This window comes from Cavia porcellus, unplaced genomic scaffold (assembly GCF_034190915.1).
Source record: "Cavia porcellus strain 051 isolate PalLab524CR breed Dunkin Hartley unplaced genomic scaffold, mCavPor4.1 scaffold_27, whole genome shotgun sequence".
Classification (NCBI taxonomy): domain Eukaryota; kingdom Metazoa; phylum Chordata; class Mammalia; order Rodentia; family Caviidae; genus Cavia; species Cavia porcellus.
Genome location: NW_026947510.1, coordinates 2,340,580 through 2,362,731, shown reverse-complemented (window position 1 = coordinate 2,362,731; position 22,152 = coordinate 2,340,580). Strand labels below are relative to the sequence as shown.

The following is a 22,152-nucleotide window of genomic DNA, read 5'->3' as shown; positions in this document are numbered from 1 at the left end:
ACTGGGAGCCTGCATTATTTCAGCTGGAGTAAGATTTCTATGGTCTTGCAGGGAAGTGGTGGCTTTCACAGACATCATCTCCCCTGGTCTCCCAGTGGCTCTTTCTGGTGGGCACCATCATGATGGGCTTTAGTTTATAGTCTAGGAACTCGCATTCAGAATGCTGAGTCAGCACTCCAAAAGACACAGAACAAAGTCCTGAACCACAGGGTACTTAAGCTTGTGTTTTTCTGAGTAAAACTCTATAGCCCTGAGCCAGACTGACAAAGAAGAAATGGTGAAATGTATGCTAAGAATCCTAATGTTAGGCCGCTTGTGATTATGCAACTTCAGAGGCCAACAGTGATAAACTATAGTGCTAGCTGGTATAATGGCACACATCTGGAAGGCTAAGCAGGAGGAACACAAGTTTGAGTTCAGCCTGGATAATACAGCAACTTAGTGAGACCATGTCTTAAAAAAGAAGAGGGGGCTGGGGATTTAGCTCAATGGCATAAGCTCCTGCTTGGCAAGCACGAGGTCGTGAATTTGATCTCTGGTACAAAAAAAAAAAAAAAAAAGGAAGAGATAGAGAGAAAAAGAGAGGGAGAGGGAGAGGGAGAGAGGGGGAGAGGGAGAGATGGAGAGGAGAGAAGAAGAGAGAAAAAAAGAGAAAGAGAGAGAGAGCGCACAGGGTATTTTATACAGTGCAAAGGTATTGGGCCCAGTCCCCAGTGCTGGGGGGGAAAGGGTGATGAAGTAACCCACGAAAAAGTGTCAGCCATGAAGAAAAGGTCTGGGGATAGAGGAAACAGCAAATGGCTCTGACTCTTGTAGGTCAAGCTTTGTAGGTCAGGGCTATTTGGGCACCCTTGCCCTCTGTAACCTGCCAGGAGTTTTCACTTCAAGGTTACCCACAAGTGGACTGCTGTGCTCTGCCCACAAACTATCAATTCTTTTTCCATAGTCAGCCTTTGTCAGGGACATGAAGTTTCAGGTAAGCCCAGACTTGATGCCAATCAATCAAAGGGAAAAAGAAAGGAAGCCAAAGGCACAGGGACTATTCTGGCCTACGGTCTACACTGCATGTGAACCCATTAACTGCTGCTGAGGTTTTGTCGTTGAGGGCAGTTTGAGATCATAGTTGCATAAAGAAATGCTTTCTCTTTTCATCCATAGCTCATTGAAATTGCATGATATACAGAGCACAGATGAATACAACGTAGTAAACACTTTGGCCAATAATGAACGGTTTTGTTAGAAACATACTGAGAGCTTACTGGGTGTTAAATGTAGGTCAAGAGCCTTGTATGGTAAGCGAGATAGATGAGGCCTCTGCTGTTGTCCAATACTACTTCCTTGGAGTTTGTACTCTTGAGACTTTGTTTGCTGGGGCGAGGGAATGGGAGACAATGATGAACAAGCAAAAAACAAAAAGCCAGCAAGAGGAAGAAATCCATAGGTAGTGATACACGCTGTAGCAAAGGACTGTGACCGAGAGGCGCTCTGTTGAGGAGCTCAGGCATAGCAGTCCTTCCTGAGACTGTGATATTTGAGCTCCCACAGGAATTATGAAGATGGTGCATATGTGACAAAATTACATGTACCAAGACCCTGAGGCAGGAATCAGCCTGGTTGGGGTCACTGACTTGAAAGTTCTGTGAGTTTCAAACACTCAGAGTTCAGAGAGAAGAAGCATGAGATGAGGTTAAAGAGCTGGTCAGAGACAGGGAATGAAGCTCAGCCGCACACCACCTGCCTGGCAAGCACAAGGTCCTGAGTTCAATTTCTGGTACAGAAAAAAATTTATAAAGATGTTGTCATCCATGGTAAAGGTGAAGTGATAACATCAAGAACAGAGAAATGACACTATGTTAATCTGTCCCTGAACTTGTCCCATCTTACATTGGATTTGGCATGGAAAAGTGCTCAGGTTTGCTATTTCTTCTGTTTGACCCTATTTTGTGACTACTTCTTGGTTGAGTGCACTTATGCACACTGGAAGGAGTTGTCCTTATGGGAAAACGTACAGCAAAGAGGTCACTGACTTTCATGTGGAGCTAGAAGAGGAGGCCATACAGCAGAAGCAGAGGCCATTCATACCACCTGATTTTGAACCTTAATTTCCTTCTTGAACTGCCTCCCGTAAGGTAGAGCAAAGATTGAACAGAAAACTGCATAATGCATGAATATTGATGACACTTTTTTGGTCGTGTTAAGCAGCAGTAGCCTTGACCTGATACTCTTAAACCATCTTAGAATTTTGTCCTACCTTGGCACCAAAGGCCAGCAAATGCTTTCCCCGTCTGTGATCCTGGCAGTCCCCAAGGGGATAGGTCGGGTTTATCTGTTCAGCTAGAACTGCACCTTACCCTGCCTTGCTTTGTGAAACACATATTCATAGTCTTCCTACAGGAGAAGATCTTAGCTTGTCTTTGCAGAGAGACTCTTCCAAACTAGGGTGAGGAGTGTGTCTTCCCTGCAAAGGATTTCTGTAAGTCCTTGATTACCGCCAAATTTAGTAACTTATCAGGAGGCCTTTCTGTCTTTCTAATAGAAATGTTGTAATTGTACTTGCTGTCCTGTGGTTCTGTTTTCTCATGTATCAGCTGTGGCCAAAGATATCTAAATCACCTTGTGTTTCAGCCTGTCAGAGTGAGAGGGCGTCTCGGAGCCCAGGCAACCCAAAGTCTGGAGGGATGTGGCTTCAGGGTGGCAGATCCCTGCGGCTCCACTGAATGCCCATGGCGGAGTTGTACACAGTGTATCTTTCAACTCCACCATGTACACCCCAATCATGGGGACAAGAGGCTCAGAATGCAGCAAGCCTTCCATGCCAGTGTTGTAGGATAAGCCAGAACTGATATTTTGGGGCACTGTGAGCTGAGCTTTCAAGGGTCCAGCAACTGTAGGGCTTTCAAGTGAAGAAACACAGGAAAGAATCAAAGGGAAGCATCAACAATTAAGTGGCATCCTTGGGGCTGTGCAGCCCACGGTTTGGGGGTGGAGAGGGGAAAGGCAGGCTCCTAAGTCAGGCCCACCTTATTCCACAGTTGTGTTCTCTCACTTTCCAACTGTAAGGCAGATGCCTGTTCCTGTCTGAGCCTCTGTTTTCTCATCTGGGAAACAGAGAGAGTAGTCACAGGCTATTTGGGGAGCTACATGGTAACTGGGCTCACATCCCTGCTTTCATGTGGATTGCGCCTCACTAGCTTCCAGTTAGAGTTGAGTGGGTGAGCTCATAAGAGCAGGAAAGAAAAGTATCTTAGTTAACAAACAGCCCCTACAAAGCAGGCCTTGCAGAGCTCTTTTCAGTGAATCAGACATCCATGAATTATATTATCCCTGAAATCCAGAAAGGTATGAAAATCAATGGAGAACATGCTGGGGGCAATACTTTTTGGTTCTGCCAACTCAAACTCTTGCAGAAAGTAAACCCATGAGGGATGCTTGATTGAACCTGGAGTCTAGACGGCTTCCTGCCCACTGCAGTTGCTGCCCTGGCCTGGCCCGCAGCAACAGGGGGAGAGCTGAGGAACCTCCAGGCGTCCGAGCCCACAATTCCAGTCAAGATGTATCAGGGAGACATCTTGTACTGTCTGTACAAAAGGGTTTGCACTGCAGTCTCTTTATGCATACTATGCCGAATGATCCAGTTTCCAAAACATTGACTTATAATGGTCAGGAGAGGTGCATTTCATAGCCGGTCACAGGAAACAAGAATCTTAAAGCCTTTGGGATATTGAAGAGCTCTTGCTTTTCAGGGTCATTTCTCTGTGGCCGTATGAATATGCCCATGTATTTCTGAACACACATTTATTTTGTGTGAGGTTGGACGTGATGGTGACTACAGTGGTGTGGAGGGTGGACAGGAATAGGACCTGCATTTACCCTCAGATCCAGTGAGATGGTGACTTGGCCTTGATCAGTTGGAGGACCTGTGCCATGGCCCTTGGGGTGAACAGGAGTCACAAAAGGAGACTGTGAGGCACAGATGTGCTCAAGCTTAATTGCTACCCAAAGCAGTGTGGTCCCCTGTCCACTCCTCTGCCCTTACTCAGGAATGAGATCATAGAATGAGAGAAGGTTATTTTCTACAATTCCCAGCCCAGCTCCTAGGCTTCACTGGTTACACAGCTCATTCAAAGGCACCTGGAATCGGTGCTTCCCATAAACCTTGGTCATTACGCTTTTGCGTTTTGAATTGGTGGCTGGAAGTTGCTCAACACTTGTATCTATTTCCCCCATGCCATACTTATTTATGTGGGATAAACTGCACACAGGGGAAGGGTGCCCTTGAATGACTTCAGAGAAAACACCCAGACTTCCTGGGTGTTGGATTCCCATGGGAAACAGCCCCATCTCTCCTGGGCCAACTTTTGGGTGCATATTGCCTGCTTTGCATTCTGCTAAAGCAAAAGCTGTGCTTCTTCTCAAGGAAGAAGGCTGCTTAAGACAAGGCAGCACACACTCGGGTGAGGGTTCTGTAAACAAGGCAGAGTCAGAAGGGACGGGGCTTGATGGATAACCTTGTGTGGGGTCCACAGTGCTCGGTGGAATCTTACACCCTCCTTCCTCTCCCTCCCTCTCAGCATCTCCTGCCCTGCATGCACTCACGCCAGTCGCCAGTGTGGTTCCTCTGCAGTGATTTAAGGGGCTCAAGAGGTGGGAAAATTCTTATGCTAGACGCAGCCCTGAGCCACTTGCACTGGTGAGTTGAGGCATTGTCTAAACAATGTCACATGAAGGATGGGTCTCTGTTCTTTGGGTTAGGGAGTGCTCAGGAACAGGGTTTGCAAGGGGATGAGAAATCTCTTTTATCTTGGCCTGTTTCCTTTAAACTCCATGGCTACCTCCACCCTAAATGCACCTCCCTGCTGAAAGACTGAAAGACGCAGAAGGCCTGTGCCTGCTTCCTGTCCACCCCCACCTTCACCAAATGTTCTACATTCTTGCAAATCCTGGCTCCTCACCTACTGCCCCAGACTATGGAACAATGTAAACGGGAATAAAGAACATGTCAATTGCATTTCCCTCCCCTGGTAGCAAGGATAAGGTGATTCATGTTTACAGGGACCAGGATAGTCTACGAAGTTCAAAGGTAGCCTATTAGTGGAAGAGTCTTCAGCATCAAACAGAACTGAGTTCAGATCCAGTCTCTGTTACCTAAAAAAAAAAAAAAAAGATGTGCATTTGTGTAAATGAATTCTCTCATGCTATCCCTTCATTTCTGTGATACCCTGGACAAAATCCCACTGAGTTACATCTCAAATCTTTTTATGTATATTTTTTTCTTTTGAGACAGGTTCTCATTAAGTCACTGGGCTCAAATTTGGGATTACAGGTGTGCACTGCCACCCCACAATAAAGGATTTCTTCTTTAAATACATTCTTTGCCTGATGCTGAGTATTAAAGTTAATGAATGTGATGTGTCTGGAAAGCGATACATCTTCAATATATGGTACTTAAAGCAATCAAACGTCAAGTTTCCAACACATTTCCTAAGCAATTGATATTATAATATGTGCTACCAATTCATTTGGGCAACAAGCATCAATATCTACAAAACATTTACTGAACAACAGCAAGATCGAATCCAGATGAAAACAAGCTCAGCTATAGGCTGGGCAGCAGTCACTTGCTTTGTGTCATGGGGACATCTTGCTAGAGAGAAGCGAGGGTCAAGTGAAAGGCACGAAAGCCACCTGCCTTCCTCTCCAACAGAGTTCAGGCTAGCACCTCTGCCCTGGGTCAGTTTTTCAGACGCTCACCTCACATCTTCAGTAAACCAAGTTTGCTGAGCGCAGAAGCCGGGGAACCACTGCACACCCAGCAGTGGCTCCCGAGTGCCTGGAAAAGCAGCTCTGTCTCTTGATAAAGTTGTTTCACAGGAGTGGAGCCTCAGAGGTGGCTAGCTGTGACTGGGGACTGGCATTCTGAGACCTGACTGGAGTCAAATCTTTTTATTTTAGAAAGTGTATGGGGCCAGGTGTGGTGGTACATGCCTGTAATTTCAGCTAGTAGGGAGGCTGAGGCAGGAGAATCCCAACTTCAAGTTCAGTTTAGACAATTTAATGAGAGTTTTATAAAACATGGGAATATATAAAATACATATTCATATATGTGATATATGTGAATATATATAACATGTGAGAAAGTGTATGGGGTGGAGAATTGTGGTTTGTCAGCAAATCTGCTCAAAGGCAAGATGAACACTTTTATTTTCTAGAGTATTTGTTTCTTAACTCTTTTGGAGGAAGGGAAGGGGAAAAGACTCCCAGCTCTTCCTGTGAACTTGCTGTGTGTCTGTCTAGCCGAAGCCTGAGTGGTTTGTATGAAGAGTGGTGTCCTGGGTCCTTGGCATCTTTCTGCCCTGTGTCCTGGGGGTTGTGCCTCCTCCTTAAGTCCTGGTGTGTGAACTGGCATAATTGGCAAATCATTGCTAGTTTCTTGTGAGCCCAGTGTTCTCATGGTTGGTGTTCATGGAAAATCCAGTTTTGGGGGCTCACTGGTTGGGCTCTTCCTGCTGTAGTATGCTGGAGACTTCTGAATATTGTGTGCCTCCCGGGGGAATTAATCTGCCACATTCAAGTGGTGCCTGGGAGATTAATGGTGGAGTTGGGGATTCCTGGGCCCTAGCTTCATGTGAGGCAGCTGTTACTGCACAGTGGATCAGAAACTAAGGAACTCTTTAGGACTGGCAGGGATGAGCCGGGTTCTTGCTTACATGTGTGCCAAGGGTTTGCCACCACTCTCTTAGGGGATCTACTACCCATCAGGAGTTCAGCTAGACATTGACAATTCAATAATTAATGGAACCAGGCACTGTCTTTGTTCTTAGGATGTTTTTGGTCCACCAGGAAAAAAGATTCTAGTACAATGTATGAACACTGAATCCAACAGTGTGTGATTTGAGCCTGGGGGAGTAGGATGAGGGAAGGGAACAGCTTTGTGGAGATGCAGTGCCTTTGTTCCTACTCCACCCTCTCTCTTTTCCACCTATTGAATCTTTATTTGGTTTCAGAGAATGAGGGGTCCAACCAGCAGGCTTCTGTGGTAGGCAGGGAAGGCTATTTAGCCAATCTAGAGCCAACATGACAGGGTAAAACTTGTGGTAGGGACTCCTTAGGAAAACTTATAACTGAGGGGTGAGCATCTGGTGATGACCAGAACCTCAAAGAAGCAATTGCTAAGCCTGAGGAAGGGTCCTCTGAGTTACAAGTGGGGGCTACCAGGCAGCCCCGGCATGCCTTGAGCACCCTTTCAGATGCTCCTCTGTCTGTCTCGTTTAATCTTTTACTTGGAAAAGGATCTGCGTTATCAGAGATGCATATAGTTTTCAGTTGATACAGTGTTCCCACGGAAACCTGACTGGGTGTGTAGGTAGGAGTGGTGGGTGTAAGTCCTCAGGGCTGCTGGTGGGGACTGGGCAAGGTCCTGGGTGGGGTGGGGTAGTGGAGCTCGGAGGAAGCCTCCTGGAAAGAAGCAGGACTTGCTCCTGAAGTTGGAAGTCCGGTGTGGGTGAGACTCTGAGCTGGGCCAGGGCCTGGTGTAGAATGGGCTGGGAGATGGACCGGGCCTATACGCACAGGCCTGGGTAGATTCAGTAGCAACTTGGGGCATCTTTGTGGGAGCAAAGGAAAGTTACTAAAGAGTGAAAAGGGAGGGTTAAGATGATCATTTAATTTTAGGTTTATTATGTGAAACTGTCTCTAAGTAATGATGAGTAAGCTGACATATGAAAAGCAGTCTGTAGAAAATAAGCCAGGTGTGGGGGTGCATGCCTGTAATGCCAGCACTCGGAGGCTGAGACAGGAGGATTGATGCGAGCCTGAGGCCAGCTTGAACTGATTAGTGAAACTCTGTCTCAAAAAGACAAAAAGAAAGAAAGGATGAATGAATGAAGGAATGAAAGAACCACACTGTGAAAGAACCATCATGCTGTCTAGTGAGAACTATTAAAATTGTGAGATACTTTTGGACCATCTCAACCCTTGGTAAAATAATTAATAACAGTATGGCCATGTGCCCAGAATGATGTTCAGACAGTGAAAGATCACATATATGGCAGTGGTTGGATAAATTATAATGGAACTGAAACATTCCTATTGCCTAGGTGATAGCACAGTGGACACACTACCACGTGTACGAGGCCACTGTTGGCATGAACCCTCCGATTGCCCAGGAGTGCTGTGAGAATACAGCAGACACAGTTATGCATGGGATGCAATGCTTGGTAATGATAATGGCTGACCATGTCCGTGGTTTGTGTATTTACCACCACACGCTTTTACCTGCTATTTTGGAGTAGAGTCCTATTATAAAAGTGTCCTATAAACAGCCGGTATGGTGACTCCAGCCACAGCTTCAGATGTCTCTTGCTTATTGCATCAAGGGACCAAGCTGAGTAAGTAGCCTGCAGGCTCAGGGTCTGTGAGGTGCACTCTGCAGTGTTCTCCTGGCCCAAGCATTTCTCAGAACCTGTCCCTGTTCCCAAGCGGTTCTTGACTGTAATGACGATGTGCCCAGCGCTTATTAAGTGCCAAACGCTCTACCTATTTTAAACTTTGCCACAACTTTAGGATCTATTTTAAGATAAATAATAGAGAGAAATAGATTAGAAAGGGATTAAAGCGGGATTCAAACTAAGTTTGAATGTCACCCCTGAGCACATTTCTTAGCACACCCAATCTTAAGAAGGACCTCCTTGAGAAACGGAGACAAGAATTGCTTTTTGGGTGCTGCAAAAGTAGAAGGAGGTGATGTCTATAAAGTACTCAGCCTGATCAGCCACACAAGTCCCCATAAGGTTGCATTGCGAACTCAGATACAATGCAATCAAAGGGATTAGGATACAGACGGGGAAGGGCCCCTCCCCCGGCCTGGCTCCTCCAGCCGACCCACATGCCTGACATTCCAGCCGCTGCCCTTTGGGGAGTCCAGGTTGACATGCAGATTTTATCGGGTGCTGTTTAATGGCATTCATTTAAGTTATTAGCACCTCACCCCTAATCAGATTAACCTCAGTTGAAAAAGAAGTACTGGGCCCGGAAATGTGAGGGAAAAGGTAATGAACAGGGTTCACGGGACACATCTTGGAGGTCTTTAACCCTTGCAGGGTCTTGCAGAATTTGGGGGAGGGACAGCAAAGGGGCCTGTAGAGCTGTGTGCGCAGCAGCGAGCCCGGGCTGTGTGACACAGGGGCAGGAGCTTGTGCACTTAGCCTCAGCGTGCACTGAGGCTGCTGTTGGGATGAATGCGCTTTTATTCAATGGTTTATTTATGTTTCCTGGGATTTGGTCATCCTGTCATTTCTCAATCCCAACATTTTGGGGGAGGCACGAAGGCTTGTATGCGGGGGTCTTTTTTTAAGGAATGGATTTTGAATTTTTGATGCAGGCTTACTTTTACAGAAAAATGGAGCAGAGTTCTGTACTTCCTCTCCTCTGCAGCCCATTATTAAGGTGGCCTTGGTGCGATACATTTGTTGCAGCTGAGGTGCCGCCATTGATACATTCTTACTGACTAAAGCCCACCTGCTCCCCTGGGGTTCCCTGCATTCTTAAGGTTCTACCTAATGCATGGTGTTAAGGCCCTGCCCTTCAGCTTCCTACGGACTCCAGTTGATTCAGGTCCTTATCCTCAAAGGACCAGCACTACTGCCTTCCAGCTGAGCCCTGATTGGTAGCGGCTGTGTGTGGAAGAGGCTCTGAGGGTCTACCTAAGCCCTGTCTTTACTCCCAGCCCCATTTATCTTTCCCTTGCCCTTTTGCTTTTCTTTTATTGACATTTCTTCCTCTTCGAGTTTCAAATATTTTGGTAAGTACTTAATAAAAGTCTTAGAGGTCTTGGCATTGAGTGTACAATTGACTGATTTGTGGAAGTTTAGGGAAAAAAAAGTCCTAATGCTTGGGGCACATCCTGGTCCAGCTGAATCAGATTCTCTGCAGGCGAGGACCAGGCAGAGGGGCTGATCCACCATCTCTCTTGTGACCCAAAGGGCAGCCACTGTCCCAGGCCCTGGACCTGTAGTGATTGATGTATTCTCCTTCAAGGAGTCTTGCTCTAGGCAGGAAAAGACAACAGGCTTCTCTTTCCAACGGAAGATGGCTGTGGTGAGAGCAATCATACCCTAACACAAGTGCACAGAGTGACCATTACAGGGTTTTGGGGGCCACCCTGTTTGGAATAGTGGAAGGTGGGGAAACCTAACTGCATACTCATAGCAGGTTGTCATAGGGAAGCTGCACCTCCAGGCTCCAAAGCTTACCCAGCAACTCAGGTGAATGAGGCCAGCGTGTACACATTGACACACCGAGAGAGATTAAAGTAGCCCCGGGCTCAGTGCAGTGCAATCCACCACGATACAGCGGGGGAACAGCAGGTGCAAGGACCTGAGTTGCATCCCCAGAAAGATGGAAAGAAGGAAGACAGGGAATGAGGAAGAGGGAAGGAAGGGAGGAAAGAAGAGAGGATGGGAGGAAAAAGAATAGAATAGAAAAAAGGAAAAGAAAACAAAATGCATGGCAAGCTGGGTTTGCGCATGGGTGCTGACCAGCACGAATGCCTGACCTACAGAGACGAAGCTGGTACATCCAGGATGTCAGCTTTGCTGACACAGGGAAAACATCTCCAAGGAGTGGTTAAGCGGAAAATATCAGGACCAGAATAGCATGAAGAGGATCACCCCTTTATGTAAATAAAAAACAAGCCTTAAAATAGACATGCGTGTACATATTGGGCAATAAACATGGGGACAAGGAGAACTGAATCTGTGCAAGATTACCTCTGGGGAGGGGATTGGGCCCCCAAAAGACTGGACTGGTGAAAGGACACTGTAAACTTTTGCTGATGTGATTTTGTGTTATCTGCAAAAAAAAAAAAAAAAAAAAAAAAAAAAATGTATGGTGAACATATGTTCAGATATTATAAGTATAATGAAAAACATAGGTTTTTTGTTTTTACAAGAACAAAAACACCATTAGGTGCCAAAGTTCTGGGTTAGCTGGAGCCCTGGATTCATCACTTAACTAACCAGGTTTGTCACATAATCTTTATGTACCTCAGTCTCCTCACCTGTGAAATGGGATAATACTATTTCACAGTCCACAGGGTAATAGTAGAGATCTGTACTGGTGGGAGGGCTTGTTCATTGGTGGTACCTTCCATTTCTAGTTGAACCCATCTGCTCCTTATTCCTTTAACTATCTGTCATCAAATATACACATCAAATGTGTACTAAGCAGGTGCTGAGGGCTGAAACTTGTCTTCCTAAAAGCTATGTTTAAATCCTATCCCCCCACCAGTGTGTGATCTGATCTGATAGTTAGGGACAGTGCAGATGTGATTAGTCAAGAGGGTGCCATACTGGAATAGGATAGATCCTGAACCCAATAGGACTAGGAATCTTACAATAGAAAGGAAAGGAAAGGACACAGAGACATGAAGGGACTCTGTTGGGTAAAGGTGCAGGCAGGTGATAAATGCTACAATTTCAGGCCAGTGAATGCTAAGGTTTCTAACAAATCCCTAGGGTCAGGAAGACGTGTTGGAGGGGCATAACTCTGGACACCTTTCTCTGAGACTTATGGCCTCCAGCATCAAGAGTTGATGGAGTTCTGTCTTCCTAAAGTGCCCAGTTGATTGCATCAGTCCTAGAAATCTAATACAGTGAGCACGTGGGGAGGTGAGAAAGCACACTTGAGCTTTGGAATCAGATGGATCTGGGTTTACATTCTGTGATCACTGTACTGCCAGTTGTGTGATCCTAGATCCCTAACGTGCCTGAACCCTATTGTCGCTGATAGAGACCAAGGTCAAAGTATGTTTGCGGCACAGAATCACCAGTGCCATCAAGTGAAATAACACAAAATACTGATCACAGTCCTAAAATCCTTAGGACATGGGAGACACTGGGACATCAGATTCCCCATGAGTACTGCATGCTAGGTAAGCGCTCCACCACAGAGCTGCATCCCAGGCACTGGAGCACTCTTCCTAAGTCTTGTGTTAGACATATAAGTGTTATGAAATGTAGAAGAACACTGTTCTTGAAAGAACAAAAGCTGGGGCAAAGCTAAGTAGATCAAATTCATTATCTCAATTTGAAATTTTTGTCTACATCTTCCTGTGGGATGCTGACATCTTCCACTTGGTTTATCCAAGCAGAAAACAATATGTACCCTGGTGTGGTGGGTGCCTTGTTGGAACCCTGGGGCAGGGACTATTTTAGCCTCACTTTATTTGATTGTAACATTTTTCATTTTTTACTTTAAATAGGATAAACCCAAGGGAAATAAAATAGAATAAAAGCAATTAAAATAAACCAGTATAAGAGATACAGAACTTCAAAACCGTATGAAATCAACAGTAGTTACCATAATGCCTTTTGTTGTCTTAAAAGTAGCTGCAGATACCCCTGGACATAGTAAAAATTGAACGGAACAGAATAGAATAGAAACAATAAAAACAAAACAATGAATGCAATAAAGGACATCAAAACAAGCCAATAGTAAATCCAAAGTGGTTCCCATAATACGTCTTACTATCTTTTAAATAGCTGCTCATGCCATCAGATTGAACAGAAACAAAACAAAAGAGAAGAAAACCCAACCCAACAAAACAATGACAATGATATGGTTTCCAGGTGGGGATCGCCTCCTGATGAGGCCCAGTTCTCCCCCCTACAGTCTGTGAATGGCGCGCTGACTCACAGAGAGAGGTTTGGGGCTGGCTCAGCCTCACTTTATTTGAGAAATGAAAGGACATCATTTCTTCTTGCATCTAATCTGAGCACAGAACTCTGCACTTCATCCCCAGTCCTGGATACTGGGGAGAAATAAGTGGCAAGATGCTCCACCTCTCACAGGACCTTTGTCCCTGCTGCCTTCCAAGGTGTAGGGAACTCCTGGGTGCTATTTCCAATGCTCTCATCCCAACTTGTGTAGCAAGCAGGTCTGCCCAGGCTCCACCCCAAAAGATCTAAGTTCCCCTAACCTGTTTCTCTCTGCAGCTCTGGGCTTCCTGCTTCCCAACTGGGACCCAGGCATCCTGGAGAATCCACTCACCCTGGCTCAGCCTCTAGGGCCACCCGTGGGCAGTGGCATACAAGAGTTTGGGGTAAGTGCCCAGCCTTTGTCCTCCTGCGCTGGGCTCTGACATGCACTCATCAGCTCCTCAAGGTTGCTGTGGGATCTAGTGCTATTGTTTTTAGTAGTGGCCAACACTAAGCATTCTTGTATTCTCTCTTCCCTGCTCCCTGAAATCCCATTTTCAATAAGTATTTGTTTCAAACTCTCCTTTTGGGAAAATACGCATTGCAGTCAATTTTCAAGATGGAGAGCAAGTATCTGGAAATAGAAGCCATCACCCCAGCTCATAGCCACGTCCACCACAGCCACCACACGCCTCGGACAAGCACACAAGCTCAAGCTTCTGGTCTCTGCTCCAGCTGCCAGCATCCCTGCCAGGTGGGTCTTGCTACTCCATCCTCCAAGTCTACAACACCTTGGTAATTACTGCTGTTGAATCCCACCAGAAAATCCCAGTAAGGGAAGCGCTTTTGTTGTTGTTGTCCTTTGCTAGTTCCCGCAGCCTAGAACAGGTCTGAGACAGCAGATGCTCCCCAAAGGTTACATCTACTCCTACAGCTTTCACTGACAGCACAAGGGATGGTGGCCGAAGGCAGAACTTACATCCCGCTCTAGTGGCCTTGGCTCTGGTACCCAAGCCTGCTGGGGTGCTCGCCTTGTCCTGGGGAAGTTTGGGGAGATCTGTACACTTTCCTCAGTGGTTGCTGATGTCTACCTTCTTCTCCACCACTTCAGAGGCTTCCTAGCAAAAAATGTGGTCCCTTCTACCTTTCTCTCCCTACCAGGAATTATCCTTTTCAAAGAGGGCTCTTTTCTTTAGTAAGTTTGGTGGAGAAGATGCTGATGATTTGTGTTACACAAATCATTTCTTCCTGAAGATGTGCCATCTGCCTCAGGCAAAATGCAGTGACAAGGTCAACCTGATCCCAGCTCTGAACCAGTAAAAACTTAGAAACCTGTCCTGGAAGGATACATTCAGAAACGGAAGATGAGAAAATGTTCATGACATAATATTAAATGAAATAACCAAGGTATACGTACTTTTTTATTTGACATTGTGTCTTGATGCTTTTTCTGAGTCTGGACAAATAGGTGCCTTATGCTTTTCCTGTTCTTTCTTTTTCTTTATTCAGAATAAAATCTCTCTGTATTACCCAGGTTGGCCTCAAATTCTTAGACTCCAGTGATGCTTCTGCCTCAGCACCTAGGCTAGCTGAGATTACCGGTGCACAGTACTGGGTCAGGTTCAGTTCCATAATCTTTAATAGATGGTGTATAGCGTTCCATTGTATGGATGCATCAAAATTTAATGACTGCTCCTCTGAATAAAGTTATTCACATGTGTGAGCAAACTAGCAGAATAGATGTCTAGAACTGAAATCATTGACTCAAGGAGTATGTGAATTTGGAGTTTTGACAGTTTGTCAAATATTACTGGATAGAAGATGCATCCGTTTGCACTCCTATTAGCAGTGTATGGATGTCATCAGTACTGTTAGTTAATTAATTTGAAAAAATCTACCATCCTCATTGGAAGGAAAGATGGTTCTCTGTAGCTAGAATTGCATTTATCTTAATTTTATTGAGGTTGGCATCTTTTCATGTATTCAGGAACTATCTGGATTTATTTTTACATAAACTATTTCTATTCTTTGTCCACTTTCCATTAGGTTATAGATTTCACCCTTTTATCATTCATGTCAAAGAGCCTTTGCCAATCACGAGTTATAGATATTCTTCCCAACTAGTTGTTTATATTTGGACTTACATGAAGGATTAATAGTGTGTTATTACTGTTATTTTGTTGAGGTTGTTAAAAGTTTTTATAGGTTATATTTCATTGCTTTTTAAAAAATATCTCTAAGTTTTGTTTTTTATTTCACATGAAGTTATAAATACATTACTGTTAGGAACTTTATGATTTCATTTAAATCTTTTATGCATCAGAATCTATTTTGGAGCTACTTACAAACTAGTGATCGCTTTCATCACTTCTTCAGATAGATATCCGCCTAAGCCAGTGTCATTAACTTAATATGAAACATTTATAAATTATACATAAATTGCATATAAATTACAAATAAAGTAATATGAAATTAAATATAATTACATATAAATTAATATGAAAACTTTCTCATATACTTAAACATATTTCTGAATATTCCAGTTGGCTTTAGTGATCTTTCTATTTAGATTATTATGATTATTGAGGATGGATTTTTAGACATGGTAATTTTAATCTTTTTTGTTACTCTAATTTTTCCAGAAATTTCCTGGCTATTCTTGGTAATTTTTCCATGAGACATTTAGAACTGGCTAGTTTGGTTCCCCTGAAAATACCCCTCAGTATCTTTATGGGAAGCCCATGGAATTTATGGATGCCCTGCCTTTGACAGCTTTATGACACTGAAAAGCTGAGAACACGGAGTGCTTTCACCTTGTCAAACCTTCCTTCGTGTCCCTCAGTACCATTACAATTCCAGACTATAAAGCCTGTACTTTCTCATTAAGTTTATTCTTAGGGATGTTTTTTCTTGCTGCTATTTTAAATAGGATATTTTCTTTCTTTATATCTTCTAACCAGATTTTGAAAAAAGACAGGAATCGTGTTTGATTTCCATGTACAAAAATGGGATATATTAAAATTTGCTTTAGTTTATAATGCTTCATTTGTTTCTTTTCCCAGATATGTGGGTAGGGCTGCAAAATAGATCTCTGTGTCAAATCCAGCTGAGGCCCATTTTTGCACTGCCAAGAAGAGTATGGTCTAGAGGTTCATCCACTTATCAATAAATATCTCAAGTTTATCCTTCTTTATGTCTGAGTAATACTCCATGATTATTATTATTATTTTGTAAAAAAAATTCCTACATCTTTTTTATCCATTCATTGGTTGATAGGCACTTGGGTTCTTCCCAAGATTTAGCTATTGCAAACTATGCCATTATACACATAGGTGGGCACATATCATTGTGGTATAATGTTTTTAATTATTTTGGGAAAATAAGGAAGGGGAATAGTTGGGTCAAATAGGAATGAAGTTTTTTAGGGAATCTTCACACTGATTTCCACAGTGGTTGAACCAGTCTGCCAACAGTAGAGAAGTGTTTCCTTTTGCCACAGCCCCACCAGCATATGTTATTGGTTGGTATTTTGATAATAGCTGTTTCTTCTGGAATGAGACAGAATCTCACTGTTGTTTTAATTTGCATCACTTGAATGATCAGTGATACTGAACATTTTTTCCAGACCTCATCATATTAAAATTTTTGCACAGTAAAAGAAATCACCAACAGAGTGAAAAGATAACCCACAGAATGGGAAAAAATTTTACCAGTTACTCATTAGAAAAAGGACTAATATCTGGAACACATAAAGACCTGAAAGAAATTAGATGTCCTAAATTCAAAACCCAGTCTAAAAATGGGCATCTGAAATGATTACACAGTTCTGGGATGAAGAAGTACAAATGGCAAATACATAATATGAAAATAAGATGTTTATATCTTAAAAGAATTATTTAAGATTTAAGAATGCTACTCAGTGGTAGCAGTCTGAGTCCTGGGTCCCATCCCCAGCACTGCAAAAATGAATGAATGAATGCATGGATGGATGGATGGGTGGATTTTTAAAAAGGATGTGTGACAGAGGCTGTAGGCAGCTCATGAAATCTAAAATATTGGGACTTAGGGTGCTGTTCAGTGATAGGGTATTTGCCTAGTATATGCAAAACTCTGGCTTAAATATCTACCAAAAAGTAATATCAAAAAAATATCTAGGGACTGGAGGTTTAGCTCAGCGGCATAAGCGCCTGCCTTGCAAGCAGGCAGTCGTGAGTTCGATCCCCAGTACCGATAAAAAGGAAAAAGACAAAAAAAAAAAAAAAAAAAAAAAAAACCAAAAAACTAAAATATTTACTATGGTATCATTGTATGGAGGAAAAGGACATGTTAATACCCTGAATTGATCATTTGACATTTTACACATGTATCAGATTAATATTATGTGTCTCATAATATATAAAAATATCGTATGTCAAGAAAAAAATTTAAACTTTACTAAAAAAATTTTGCCTTTTTTTTGTTTTTCATATCAAGGCTTGAACTCAGGCTCTTGCACTTGCCAGGCAGGTGCTTATGCTCCTAAGCTATATCCCTGGTCCCTCGTTTGCCTATTTTTGAAGTATGCAGTTACACTGTTTATATACAAGGACAATGGATGTATATATTTTTGGTTTTAAAATGTCTATTTCTGTTTCTTCTTTAATCGCATTTTTTGGTACCTGTTGACAGTAGACATCCTTGTCCTGTTTCTGTGTGTAACAGGACACCTCCTGTTACTGTTTCTGTACTTAGGTGCACTTTTTTAGGTCCTGATGGGTGTACATAACGTGATAAGAGGGAACTCGCCTACTCTTATGAAGCATTTCATGAGAAAATGTATTTAATTTGACATCTCAGCATCTATGTAGAATTTTGTCATTTAATCTATCAAAATAAGGAATTATACTAAATATTCTCCAATAAAGAACAAATAACTTTACAAGGTTTATTATGAAGAGGTGGAGCCCCCTATTCCACCATTCATTCTATCTCTCAATCCCTAGATGTAGTCACTTTTTATTATTTCATTATTTTAGCTATTTACATCCAGGTGTCTCAGCAATAATTTATATCTCTACTTCTTAAATTTCTGTGTAAATTCTTATAACAGAATTTATTTTCTTCCTTGCAACTCTGCCACAACACACATGTATATCTTTGGCTTCACTAGATTCTCAATACAGTTACAGTTTGCTTAAGTCAAGTATGATTCATAATTTATAGTACAATAATCTAATATATTAAAAGCTTTTTATATGTTTTTGTTTTTTCTATATAGCAACTGTCTTTTTAGTTGTTTCTTTGTTTAGTTTTCTATGTACTTATGGCTAATATATCCCTCTACCCTTGAGTGTGTTCAGACCTGTCAAATGTCTGTCACTGCCAGTCTCTGGAAGACCTTGCTCCTGGGGCCTTCTGACCTCCTCCCATAGTTACTGGTTCCTTCCTAGCTTGCTGCACAAGGTATTGGAAGAACTGTTATTACGGTGGTCTCTTCCTACCCACAGGAGCCATCTCCATGGTCCTTAGCGGATGTGAAGCTATTGCTGTAACCAATTCTATACATACTACATTTTTCCTACACATACATAACTGTTGTTTATAGGTTAGGTACAGTAAGACATTAACGACAACAATAATAAAATAGAACAATTAAAAATATACTACAATAAAAGTTACATGAATGTAAGTCTTTCTCTGAACTTGATTTACTAATTTTTTGAGGTGTGGTAGGAATTGAAGCCAGGTATTTGCACACCCCTGCTTTCCAACAATCAACACTCTCAGCCTGATTTATTGGTATATTTAAAAATTTTCATGTGTGTGGTTATTAGAGACCCCTGCAATGATTTTTTTTTTTTGTCTTTTTCCTTTTTATCGGTACTGGGGATCGAACTCACAACCGCCTGCTTGGAAGGCAGGTGCTTATGCTGCTGAGCTAAATCCCCAGCCCCCCTGCAGTGATTTCTAACTGTGTGTGTTCAGGTTCATAAAGGGTACTGATCTGAATTTTCTTACAATGTCTTTTTCATGCGTTGTTACCAAAAAGGCAGATGCTAAAGATAATAATTTAAGAAATGTACAAAGTTTCTTTAAAGAAAACATGTTAGAAAGAAAAAAAAAGACATTGAATAGATTGTAAATGAAAACATTTCTTGAAAGAAGTAAATATACTGATTGATTGAAATCATGTTCAAGGAAAATTGTTGGAAATAAGCAGTCCAAACTAATAGATAACTCAATAAAATTACTCAATTCTAGTATTAAGAATTTTTAAATATGAATAAGCAAAGTAGTAAATAATATAATGGACCTCCAAACAAATATTTGAATCATGCATGAGAACACTATCACACTGGTTTAAGACTTCAACAATAATATCCTAGCATTACAGAAAATTAAAACAAGGTTTATAAAATCTCCAGGATAAGTTGTCACTCAAAATTGTATACACAAAGATTGTATACACTTTACATAAAGGCCCTGACAAATATTTTTAGGTACATCTGATTTTGGAAATATACTTAAAGTATATTTAAGCTTAAAGTATTTAAGTTGAAGTATAAACTTAAATTTAAGACGTCCTCTTAAATGTTGATTAGATTGAACATAGTAAGGTGCTACTTTCCCAGAATAAATATACTCAAATATTAACAGTTTCTTGCTGTAACCTCAGACATGTTAGCAAAAAAATGAAATGGAAATGCCACGTTAAAAGTATTTAGATATAAAATACCAATTTCAAAAGTGTGTAATTGGGTTGGGGATGCAGTTCAGTGCTAGAGCACTTGCCTAGCATGTGGAGGCCCTGGCTGTCCATCCCGGGATCACACACAGAAAAGAAGTGTGTAAATGTGCAGTTTCAGAATAGAGTGTAATTGTAATCAATTTGACAAGGTAGCAATAGCTGTGTAGGCCGCGGCTATAGCTCAACAGTACAGCCCCTGCCTGGCAAGCACAAGGTCCTGTATGTAATAAAAGTCTTGTGGTAAAGAAGAGAAGGAGAGAAGTTTAATTGTACTTCTTCCTCCTTAGTGTAAGGAATCAATCGATTCTGTTTGGAAATGGAGCCTACAGAATGAATTGCTAGGCCTAATCTTCTCTCTTCAGTAACAAAGCTGGAAAGCTAAAAATTACAGCTATCCTAGCACCCTTTATAACTAGGCAGAGCTAAATAGCACCATTTCCCCCCCTTGTTTTAAATTTTTATTTGAAACCTTTTGTAGTGCTGGAGATTGAAATGGTGTCTCACACATGCTAAGCGCATGCTTTACCTAGCACCAAGCTACGTGCCCAGATCTGGGTAACACTATTTCTAACCAATGACACAGAGGCACACATCCTTTCTGAATAAAAAGCACAAGGAAGGCCTCAATCTTGTTTTCCTGTCTGCAATGCTTACGTGACCCCAGAATGTGCAGCTCTCAGCTACCAACACTGCAGCTGATGGAACTAAAGTGTGGGAAGAGCTTAGGACCTGGAAAACATTGCAGGGCCACCCACATAGCCCTGGCCTTTTACTCAGTCTTTCTGATGTAAATTCTGGCTTATAGGTTCTTGGTTATAAAAGTCAAATGCATTCTGAACTGATGCAAAATTTGGTACCCAGAAGTGAGGACCCTTAATAAATAGAGTATGTAGAACTCCTTGAGTGGGACAGGTGTAAACTGACCTTTATTGGCATAGGCTTGGTGACAAACTTATGCTGCTAGCCTGCTTTAAATCTGCCACTTACTGGTTTTGTGATCCTGATCAAATTACTTAACTCAGGAATTACTTTCCGCATCTTGCACCTGGATGATGAAAATACTGATTATTTAATATTATTTTGCATATAAAAAAGAAATTACAGATATAGCACAGTGGCTGTCACATGTCAGTTAGTTGAGCTAAAGGTCATCTGGAGCCACTCTGCCTTTCTAAGACATTGTTAGTTGAAAACCCAGAGCCTACTGTTCTAGGCAGACTCCAAGATGGCCCTAGTGATCCCCGCCTCTTGCTTTTCCTGTCCTTGTAGAACTCCTCCCACTTGAGCAGGGGCTAAACCTAGTGACTTACTTTTAATTAACAGAATGCAGTATAGTTGAAGAGATGTCACTTCTGTGATTAGGTTGCCGAGGACTGTGTCTCCCATCTTGCTAGGAGGCTCCGTTGCCCTTTGGGTTCATATACTTTGGTGAAATGAGTTACCATGTTGGGGAAGCTGGTGTGGCTGGGGGCTCAGGGCAGCTTCTGGCCAGTGACAAAAAGGAGTTAAGTACTGCCAGCAGCCATGTGACTTTACAAGAGTGCTTTCTTCTATTTTTTACACAATAGATAATCACAAAGTTGTATAGAATCTTGATATTCTTCATACCTCTCTTGGCCCTAAAACCTTTGTGTCTGTGCCCCTTTACTATTTTCCCACCAAAATATCCTCCCAGAACATATTTGGTGGAAGGTTTTCCATGAGGATTTGCGGTCATTGTAACTTCTAACCTTCTTTTCCCATCCTCTCCCGAGAGCAGCATCAGACCTCTTGCCCCTGACTTGTACCCGGCGGTCCTACCCAAACACTTGGATAAAAATAGTTTCCCTGCTCAGAGAAATTCTGGAGAGTTCAGATTTTTTCCATCTTGTTATATAGTTTTATTATTGCCATTTGTGGACCAAATAAAATGGAAAGGAACCACAGCAAACAGGAGAATAGAAATCTGAGCTAATTTCTCCCCCCATATGCTCACGAGTCTCTCTTCTGTCTCTCACAAACATGGAACTACAGTACTGAAGACTTCCTAAAGATAAAAGCATGTTCATGCTCTCCTGTATATAAAACAAAACACAACACCACCCTTTCCTTATCCTGTGCCCTTAGCTGGTCTTCTTTTTCTCTTCACAGTCAAAACCTTGCAAAGAACAGTTCGTACCTGTGTCTTTTTCCCAAGTCTCATTGGCTTTCTAGGCTCCTGCATCCTGGGTTCCATCTTGGCCACAGTGGTGGTGCGGTGCGCACTGGGGTCACGGTGGCCCTCAACGGCACTGATTGCATCTGACAGCCGTGTCAGCCCCTGTGCTCCTAGAAACAGCGTTTGCTTGGACTCCACGGGACCAGTCTTCGGAGTGTCTTTCCTCTGGTCTGTCTTTCATTTGCTCTGTTTTTTACTTCCTCACTTCAGGCTCCTCAGCCCTAAAAGGGGCTGTCTTGGATTCTTTTCTATCTGTAACCTGCACTTTCTCCCTTAGGGACCATAACCTCCTTCATGGATTTATTACGAGCCACAGATGACTTTAGAATCTATATTTTCAAATCCAATTGCCTGCTAGAAATTCCCATTTGTATGCATCTCCAGAAACTCTAACACGCTCCCTTAAATCCACCTCTCCTTTTGTGCTTTCTAGCTTGGAAAATGACACTAAGACTCACACTCTGTTATCTACACCAAAAACCTGGACATCATTCTAGACTGTTTCTTTTTTCCTTACACTTTCCAATCGATCA

General features: G+C 42.5%; 1 long non-coding RNA gene across 1 annotated transcript in view; it reads left to right on the top strand.

The window, feature by feature from the left end:
* LOC111755054 (uncharacterized) overlaps positions 1-14,228 on the top strand; it is an 84,909-nt gene extending 70,681 nt beyond the window's left edge. The window contains exons 3-5 of the long non-coding RNA XR_002789643.2: positions 12,993-13,099; positions 13,303-13,449; positions 13,857-14,228. This is a non-coding gene — a long non-coding RNA (uncharacterized LOC111755054). The remainder of the gene's footprint in view (positions 1-12,992; positions 13,100-13,302; positions 13,450-13,856) is intronic.
* Positions 14,229-22,152: the final 7,924 nt, after the last annotated feature.